Genomic DNA, 9824 nt, shown 5'->3' on the forward strand with positions numbered 1-9824 from the left:
TTTGGGATTTCAACAAGCCAGACTTCTCAGAGATAAACAAGCTAAAACTAGGATTAAGGACCAGTTTACACAATGGGTAAGGTTTTTACTTAAATCCGAATTAAATTCAGGTAATCTGATTCAGGCAATTAACACCTGTGCAATGCTTATTGACTTATTCATTTGGCATTCTCAAATGAACTAAAAAAAATTTGGAACAAATTCAAAGGCTCACACGCACCCTTATGACCAAACATAGTTGTCACCACCCAAAGGCATCAATCCTCCGAATGACGTTGGCGAGAAGAAAGGGAGGACGAGGTCAAGTCGATGTTAGCAATATACATTCATGATAAGTAAGTAATTTACGAGAGTATTTCTACACCAAAGCTCGACCCTCAAGTCTCCATAATACCGTTGCGATGGCAGACAAGATCTATACGCCTCTTAAGGACGACTCACACACAACAGTGCAGTGACAGTGCCGTGACCGCCAGGTGTTTTTATCGTCCGTAAACTCACAGTAATTTCTATTCATATTGATCAGTGTTTCATCAGTGCTGTGGCAGTGTAGTTTACTATTTAAAATGGAAATATTCTCCGATGAAGAACTTTTGCAGATTGCACTAGTTTTAGATTAAGAAATGGAAGAACAAGTAAAAAGACGTCACTGGGTTCATCCAGCATGGAAAAAAAGAAGTACCGAAGGTGAATTTATTACATTGTACAAGGAACTGGTAGACGATACAGTAAAGTTTTTTGAATATTTTAGAATGTCAGAAAATTCATTTAACTTATTGTTGTGCAAGTTATAAGTTCATTTAAAGAAGCATGACACACACTGGAGACAAGCAATTACAGCAAGGGAAAGACTCGCTGTTTGTTTGAGGTAAGCGTGTTTGTTTTTTATCTGGTGTATGTATGTCACTATTTATTGTCCATCTCAGTGGACCATAAAAACAGTACTCACACTCGCGTCACTCAAATTTAAGGTGAACCTAAAAAAAATTATTATGGCCCACTGGGATGGATAATAGTTTAGTGAATTTATATTAGATAACTATCGTTTATTGAAAGCACTTAAAAAATGTAATTTGTATTGTCAAAAAAATGTAGGTACAAGCCAACAAATAAAAAAAAAATAGATTTAAAACTTATTTTTTCCTGAATATTAATAATATAATAATATTTCTAAGGAAGGGTTTAGAAATACTCCCTCAATGTTAAATCTGGTGCTGGATTCTCCTCAGAGTGATCACTAGATATAGTTGATTGTTGGCCATCCCATGAAGACTGGTAGCTTCCTGCAGGGGAAGGTTGTACATTCGAACAGACTTTATTAGAACTCGTTGACGCTGTATACTGTTGCTGTTGGTTCAGCAAATTTAGTTCATATTTTTGAACAATATTAAATATTTCACCTTTTGCGTAACACCAGTCTTGTACGGATAATTTTTTTAAAGATGGGGCCATTCCTGCTAAAAAAGCCTCAATAGGATGCTGCGTTAGTGGTGAGTACCTCATACTTTTATTTCGTTCAACAATATACTCCATAACTGTGGCGGCGGCCATTCTAGGGGGACCAGTAGGGTTTGGTACTGACAGTTTTCGAATTTTTCGTGGAATGGTTCCTGTTAGTGTTGATTTCAATGAAATTTGACTGTCTAATTGTGTAGTCACGTCATCGTTAACTTCTGATGTTGGAGAGCCTTCAGTTTGAGTATTTTGTTTATTTTTGGATATCTCTTCACTTCCTGTATAACCTGTGAAATTTTCGATATCTACTTCCTCATCAATGTTTGTTTTAGTCTCCCTCTCCTCAAAGAATTTCTTCAAAAAGCTCAACTGCTCAGAATATTTGTATGGCTTCACTTTCGTTGCTTGTTGACCACTTCTAGTCTTTTGTTTATTCAAAGTTTTCTAAAGTTTTCTCTAATATTGGCCCATCGAGCTTTACAGACAGACCCTAAAACAAAAAATAAGAATTAGGCTAAGAATGCTATTATACTATTGCTGTACAATTTTTTTATCTCTACTGTATATTTTTTTTTTAGATATTTGGCCACTGGAGACGCACTGAACACAATATCGTTTAGCTATCGTCTAGGACATAGTACAGTTCATAAAATTGTACGAGAGACTTGCGAGATTATTACTACACATCTCAAGAAAGAACTGATGCCTACTCCAACATCAGAAATGTGGATAAATATTGCTACTGATTTTTATAAAATGTGGAATTTTTCTAACTGTATAGGAGCTATGGATGGCAAGCACATTGTTATCCAGGCTCCTCCTAATTCCAGATAAATGTTTTTCAATTATAAAAAAAAACATTTTCTATAGTTTTGTTAGCCCTTGTAGACGCTCATTGTAATTTTATTGCTGTTGATGTAGGGGCATATGGGAAGGATAGCGATGGGGGAGTGTTTGCCAAATCAAAGTTCGGAAAAGCACTTCAGCAAGGCACTTTGAATATACCAGCAAAATCTAACATACCAAATACAAATATCCAAGTTCCATATGTTATTGTAGGCGACGAAGCATTTCCTATGAAAACGTACCTAATGCGACCGTATCCAGGGGATAATCTAGATGATCGGAAGCGTAACTTCAATTATCGTTTGTGTCGTGCCAGGAGGACATCAGAAAAACACTTTTTGGTTCAAAAATTTAGACTTTACAATAGAAGAATTCAGGCCTTTCCAAAATACGCAGATAACATTATTTTAAGCACTTGCTTGCTGCACAATTTCATTAAGAAATACGACTGTTAAGGTCGGGGCACACATATCCGTACCGAGGACGCACCGTGCCCGCAGCGCAGCTCGGCCGTGTCTCGGTTGTCAATAACACTATAGTAATCATATGGCGAAGTCTTAACATCAGCGCACCGTGCCCGAGCATGTAGCACGCACCGCATCCGTGACGAGTGGGAATAGTTTTGTTTAATTTTCAACGGTGACGGTGCGTTGTACGGTCTCGAACGAGCAATAAAATTTAGCTATTCAAAATGGAAATTTAAAGGTTAGTAGAGGAAGTAAGGAAGTTTCTATCACTGTATGATTAAAAAAATGAAAAATATAGGAATACAGATTATAAGGACAGAGTGTGGAAGAAAATTTCTTTGGAATTGAACATAAAAGGTGGGTCTAAATTTATAAAACATATTTTTAATAAATTTAAATCGAAAAATTGTTAAATAATTTGTAGTATATTAGGTAGATTTTGGCAACATCCGGTTGTCTTGATGAGCGAATTTGTTTTAGTAAGCGGCTATTATAGTTTGTTCCAGTTGTAATTATTTTATACACCGTGAAATTGATTCTTTTTCTAAAATGCATCACAGCCCATTTTACAAAAACCAAACGAAGATTGAGGTTGATATTTGAAGTGGTGTGTAAGATCAGGTGTAAAAAAATGACCTAGAAAATGTTCTAATTCATATTTTAGGATAGGAGACATGCAGTTTTTTGAAAAGCTTTTATTTGACTTGCAATGTATGTATGTATGTATGTACATACATACAGTCGGCAAATATGAAAATGTCCCTCGCATCTGCTCTCGGACTTCGTTGCCTTACAATTTGGCAACATGGCTTTTGACTGGAAGGGGTAGCGTACGGCGGGCGATAGGGTGTAGAGTATCGATCGAGTTTAGTCGTGTATAAATAGGCAGGGGTGACGGAACTTATTTTTTAGTAGATGGGGTTTTTGCAATGGGACGTTTCGAATATTTTTGTGGCTGTGCAAGCTGATATTAAAAAAATCAATCAGTTTGTTTTTCTTCCTTATGTAAAGTTTTTAGGACAATGCGCTATAGTGTTTTATACGTTGGCTAAATGCGCTCTTCAAAATTCTGTTTGGTTCATCACTTTTGAGAAATTACCTTCAGTTATTTTTTTATTGGGACACTATGTTTCTTAACTCCAAATTGTAATTTTTTTGCTTGATCTTTCACAACCTATATTTTTGTTGTCAAATGCTGCTTGTTGTCAAAATAAATAGAAAAAAAAACGTTTTTGCATGTTTATGCATTACATAAAAATCCTAATAGATGTTTTCTTTGATTTTTTTTTTATCAAAGTATTACTTTATATTACTCACCCAACATTTGAAAAATAAAATGCAACTTAAATAAAAATACCAATCCAAATTTTAAATTGTTTTTTAATTTTAAAGTGTGCGTTATTGTATAAAATAATATAATTTAAAAAAATACCTATTTGTTTTTTTATTTTTTAATATATGGTGTGTATTTAAAAATAAGTACACAAACAGATGTAATTCTATGATAAAATAATAGTTTTTTTTTTAATTTTGGCAGCAACCAGTAAGTGTAAACCAAAATATAGGTAATCATAAAAAAAGGAAACATTATAATAATAGAAACTTTAAGTGCTACAGCAGAAATGATAGGTATATGTTGTATATGTTGAGATTTTTCTCTTTCATCCTGTGTTTAGGAAAAGAAAAACGCGAACTCAAACCTGTTTAAGGCATTAAAAAATTTCATAAAAAATATCGCGCTATGGTTAGCACCGCCTCCTAGCATTAATAACGTAATACGAACTGAGATACTACCAAAACTACTTATTTTGAAATACCCTGTCCAGCGCAGTAAAACTAAGTGCTTGTACTAAGTACTACCATAATATGGGAACAAAATTTAGATTTTTGTTTCTTTTTCCTCACATTTTATTTATAATTATACCTATATAAAAATACAGGGTGTAGAACTCGTCAAAACAAGTTGATATACCAAAAATTGCCTATACTCGTATAGTAAAAGTTGCATATTAAGAAAGTTAGTTTGCGTTATTGGAATTTTTTTTACTCATTATCAAGTTACTCATTATCAAGTGGACATCGTTTTTACAAAAACTGTTCAAAATTGTCCCCACTTGTTCGATTAACCCAAAATGTTGTTCGGCAAATCCATATTTTAAATTGTTTAGGTCTATATTTTGGTAAGAGGCAGAAAAAAATCTATGTGGTTCTCATGAGTAAAGCACACTTTTTTACTGAAGTGATGAATAAAGTAATATTACCGTTTGTAAAAAAGGCACTCTCGTGATTTCTTCTTCGATAAAAAACTATTTTTTACAATTTTTTTATTGAAGCGAAGTTAACTTAAATTACTAAACTTTAATTGTAGTAGTTCCGTTTTTTTTTATTTACTTTATTTTAAACCTTATAAAACGTATAAGTAATGGATCAAAGGTCAGTTTCAAAGAGAAAATTTTAATACAATTAATAACATATCTTAATAACAATTAATAACATTCAATACTACTCCTAACAAGCTTTAGTAAGTATAATTACAATTTAAATCTACAATAAAAATACTTTTTTATTTAAGCTTTTAAATAGCCTATGTATTGTGTTTTTTATTTGAAACTTACACCTTTTTTTTTTAAATAATAATTATATAATATCACAGGGTGCATTTGGTATTGGTATGGCTTCTTAATTAATATTTGGTATAAAAACCATTTGCGTCAATGCATTCTTGTAGCCTTTTCCGCATTGATCCCTTGTAATTACTAAAATCGGGTCTCCCTCTGAAAGATTCCCAAACTCTTTGAACGTGGGCTAGTAACGTTTCCTTCGATCTAATTTGGCCTTGATTAAAAGTATTCCAAGAATTCACCATTTCAGCTCACAAATTTTCGGTGGGGTTTCTGGTTGGAAATGGAAGTCGGGGCTTCTGGATGGCCATGGAATTAAATTAAATTCCGGATGTTCCTCAAACCATGTTCTCGCCATACGGGAGGTATGAATTGGACAATTATGGTGCATAAAGGATATTGGTCCAGTAGGATATACTATTCTGTATGAAGACAAAAAAGAATTTTCCAAAATGTCCACGTATAGTCCGCGGAATTCATTCGGGGTGCCGTGGTTACCAGCATTCCGGGTCCATTTTGGGTCATCCAACCCCATAATGAAAATGTTATTCTCCTGCTTTTTTCAGTTTCTTGGACATAATGGGAATCATATCTGGTACTTGTAGGTCTCCAGACTAATTGATGGGACCTTATGTCCGAAGAAAACGGTTTTTCGTCGGTAAATACCACATTTGACCAATCTCAGTCAATATTTTCTTGAGCAAACCTAAGCTTTCGCTCTGCGTTGTCGACCGTTAATTTGGCCTTTTTGGCTGGTCGTCTACAATTTATTGCAGCTGAACGAAGAGTATTCCTAATTGTTTGTATACTAACATCAATCTAACCAAGTTCATGGTTTCTTTGACCACCCGGCTATTTGTGAAAGGGTTATTTCTTACTTGGGTAACAATAGCTTCTCTCATATTTTCGGTCAATACAGGTTGCCTTCCAAGATGTTGTCTGGTTTCTACATGCCCTTCTGCCTCTTGACGTTGGATCCAGCGTCTAACTTGTTTGACCTGTTTAAAAGCAAATGCAGTAATTAGTATTAATTAATTAAATAGATATCTATTATACTATTAGGTTAGTGACAACAGTTTAGCAAAGGGGTAGCTTATATGTATAGGCATAAAAAAATTGCAGTAAACATTTTATTATTAAGAATAAAGTAGATTCTAAAAAAGCAATAACAGCGTCTCTTAACAATAATAAAATTTTATATTATTTGTTGGTGTTTTTTTAAAACATTCAGAGCGTTACGTCAAAATATATTTCTATGACAACTTTTTTTAATATTTGGTGAAAAGCAAATAAAGCGAAAATATTGACAAAGTTTTCAAAGTGAAAATATTTCAGATTAAAATGTTTGCTATGAGTTTTATAAAACCTTCATATTTAAAAATAACAACCGGCGCGAAGAGACAAAATTATTTTAAATTATAATAAAAGCAGGCAATAGAATTCTTCTCTTCTTTTTCGTAAATTACCTATGTCAAAGCTCACTTATGTCAATGCTCAGTCTAATATCGTAAAATGCATATACATATGTATCATATTACTAAATCGAATACAGATATAAAAATATACTAGATGGATACAAATAATGCGGTAAATAGGTAGTGGATTGGCTCATAGTGCGTTTTGGACTAAATATTATTTTAATAAACATTTTTTAATAGGGCCACTCCCCTTAACCCTCAACTGGTGCAGTAGTGAGTCAGATATTAAATTTAAAATTCAAAATATCGTCAATCTATACTACATTCGACTACCGTTTTTGAGAAGCCTTTAAACCCATTAATACTTTTTTAGGGTATAGTACTGCATTAAATTTATTTATTATCTAAAAAAAAACTATACCTTTGTTTTTTAAATATTTAGAAAAAACTTGAATGTTTTCGAGATATCGCTTTGCAACACTTTAAAAAACTCACCCTGTATAAGGGTTGCTTGGATTTAAAAAATACTACCTCAAAAAAAACAATCAATCATATGTAAAATGATTTTACTTTAAAAATAAAACAAAAACATTTTTTATTTTGATAGACTCAATAACGTGTATATTTTTCTTTGTTAAAAAATATAGGTAAGTTTTATAACTTTTTTAGATATCTATCGATAAATTAAACCTAAAATATGTAATTTTCAGTTATTTTTCTAAATAAAAAATTTAATGAAAAAATTATAAATTACCCTCGAAATCACTCCTATTTGAATAGATTCCCGGGACGATGAGATAATAATTTTCGTTTTTGATCTATTAAATTTATTAGCTTATTTCGGGATATCAAAAAAAGTTGGTTCCGTATAAAAACAAACCTTTTTTTTTTTAAATGAAAGTTAAAGAGAATTTTTGAAGATTTTTGACAAATTTCATAGTTTAGTTTAAATAGATTTTACCGAACAAAAAATTTAAACGAAATCCATACAAAAAAAAACTTACTGAAAGATCCGTAGCCATTGCTATTTCTCGTAAGGTCGCACCCACCTCATGCATAACAATAATTCTAGTACGAATTTCCATTGTACTCTCCCTCTGTCCAGGCAATCTTGGCATTATGAAAACATAAAAAAAATATTAACAAAAATATTATATAAAACACTTTAAAAAATTAAAAAAATTAAACACGTAAATAGACTCGAGGCACTCGAGGCACATACAATAAAAACAAAAGACAGTACAATACTACTTACCATCAAATTTATTTAGAATTACCACCTTATACATTTTACCTGCATCCCCGTGCCGCCAATTAATATGGAAAAACCTTTCTTAAAAATAGATCTTAAAATTTACAATGGTACCTCACACACAATGTTATAATGGAATCGATCGCATAAGCTGCTCCCGCATCAGCCCCGATTACTTATTTCCGAAAAATGCCGCTATCCTTTCTTCATTTATACAGTGTAGCCAAATTGTGCCTAAATTACGTGTAAATAGGTAAAGAGCCACGGAGCGAGGGACATTTTCAATTTTGTTGACTGTACATATGTAACTAACTATGTATGTTCGGTGCAAATCTTGAAACTCAAATTTGACCAACTTCTAGTTGTCCGATTTTGGTGAAATTTGGAACATAATATACGTAATTCCGGAGACAATGAAATATAGTACTATTTAGTACTAAAATTAACTAAGGTTGGTACTTCTATATGCATAAAAAAATCTTAATTAATTTTTCGAAATAAAACTTCTTTAAGTTAAAGTTTTTATTCAAAAATTCTAATTTGATTTTTAGTTAAATAACTCGTAACGATAGTTGTATACGCAAATTCCAATTACTCAATATACTATATATAAATTTTTATTTAGTTTTTAAATTTACATAAAAAAAGGTTACAAAGTTTAATTAAAAATATTTTTACCACTAGATTATACATTAGTTGTTTGAGATTTTCGTCTTAGAAAATATTTTTTTACGACGAAGAAACCAAATAACTAGTAAAAAACATGAATTTGATACGATCTTCATTTTATTTACTACATTTTAGCGAAAAAGATTGGCAAATATGATCCATTAATTAAATTATTTAAATTGCCAGGGCTGTATTTTCCTGCCAATCTACGCTGCCCTCTACAAAACTAAGGAAATCTTTTAGTTGTTCTCGTATTGCGAATGCTGCATTTGTTGATCATTACCAAATTTCGAGAACATTTTTCTTTGAAATAAATTTAATGTACCAACCCAATTAAGTTTCGATCCAAAGTGCGTCGTGACCGTCCAATGCGATGCGGGATGCGGCCGTGTGTCGGAGATGTGTTTTGGGAGATAACGCACCGAGACACGGCCGAGCTATGCTGCGGGCACGGTGCGGTCTCGGTACGGATATGTGTGCCCCAACCTTTATATATACAATTATGTTACTTCGCAAGTAGATTTGAGAGGTGGAAATCGCACATTACAGAATTTACATTTTCAAGGAGGAAATGCTACGATAGATGCATTTCGCGTACGAGAAACCTTCACTGACTTTTTTAATTCTAATGCCGGATCTCTCCCCTGGCTACAAAATATCCAACCAACTTAAAATATATTACAAATACCTGACCTAACTTTAGTTCTCAACATTTTTATAACATATTGTCACTAATAAATCTTAAAAATAAAGGCAAACTAAAACACAAATTATTGTTTGTTCAAAGAATGAACATGCAACATTAAAAAAAATCGAAAAATAAATATTATCCATAAATTGTAAATAGGCATGTTCATACTTTGGCCAGACAAAAGTTTTTTTTACTCACCATCCATCTTCATTTCTGCTCCTACTTTAGTCCATATTGCATTTTTAAAGTCAGGGTCCATATATTTTGAGTTGCACATGTCATACAAAACGGGATATCCATGGACCAAATCAATAAGCTTCTCATCATTCATGTTTTAATGCAAAAAAAACTTTCACTGGCCGGTCGTGAAATCCAAAAATATCGTCGGGAACTAATCTAAAATTC

Source organism: Anthonomus grandis, chromosome 3, assembly GCF_022605725.1.
Source record: "Anthonomus grandis grandis chromosome 3, icAntGran1.3, whole genome shotgun sequence".
NCBI lineage: Eukaryota > Metazoa > Arthropoda > Insecta > Coleoptera > Curculionidae > Anthonomus > Anthonomus grandis.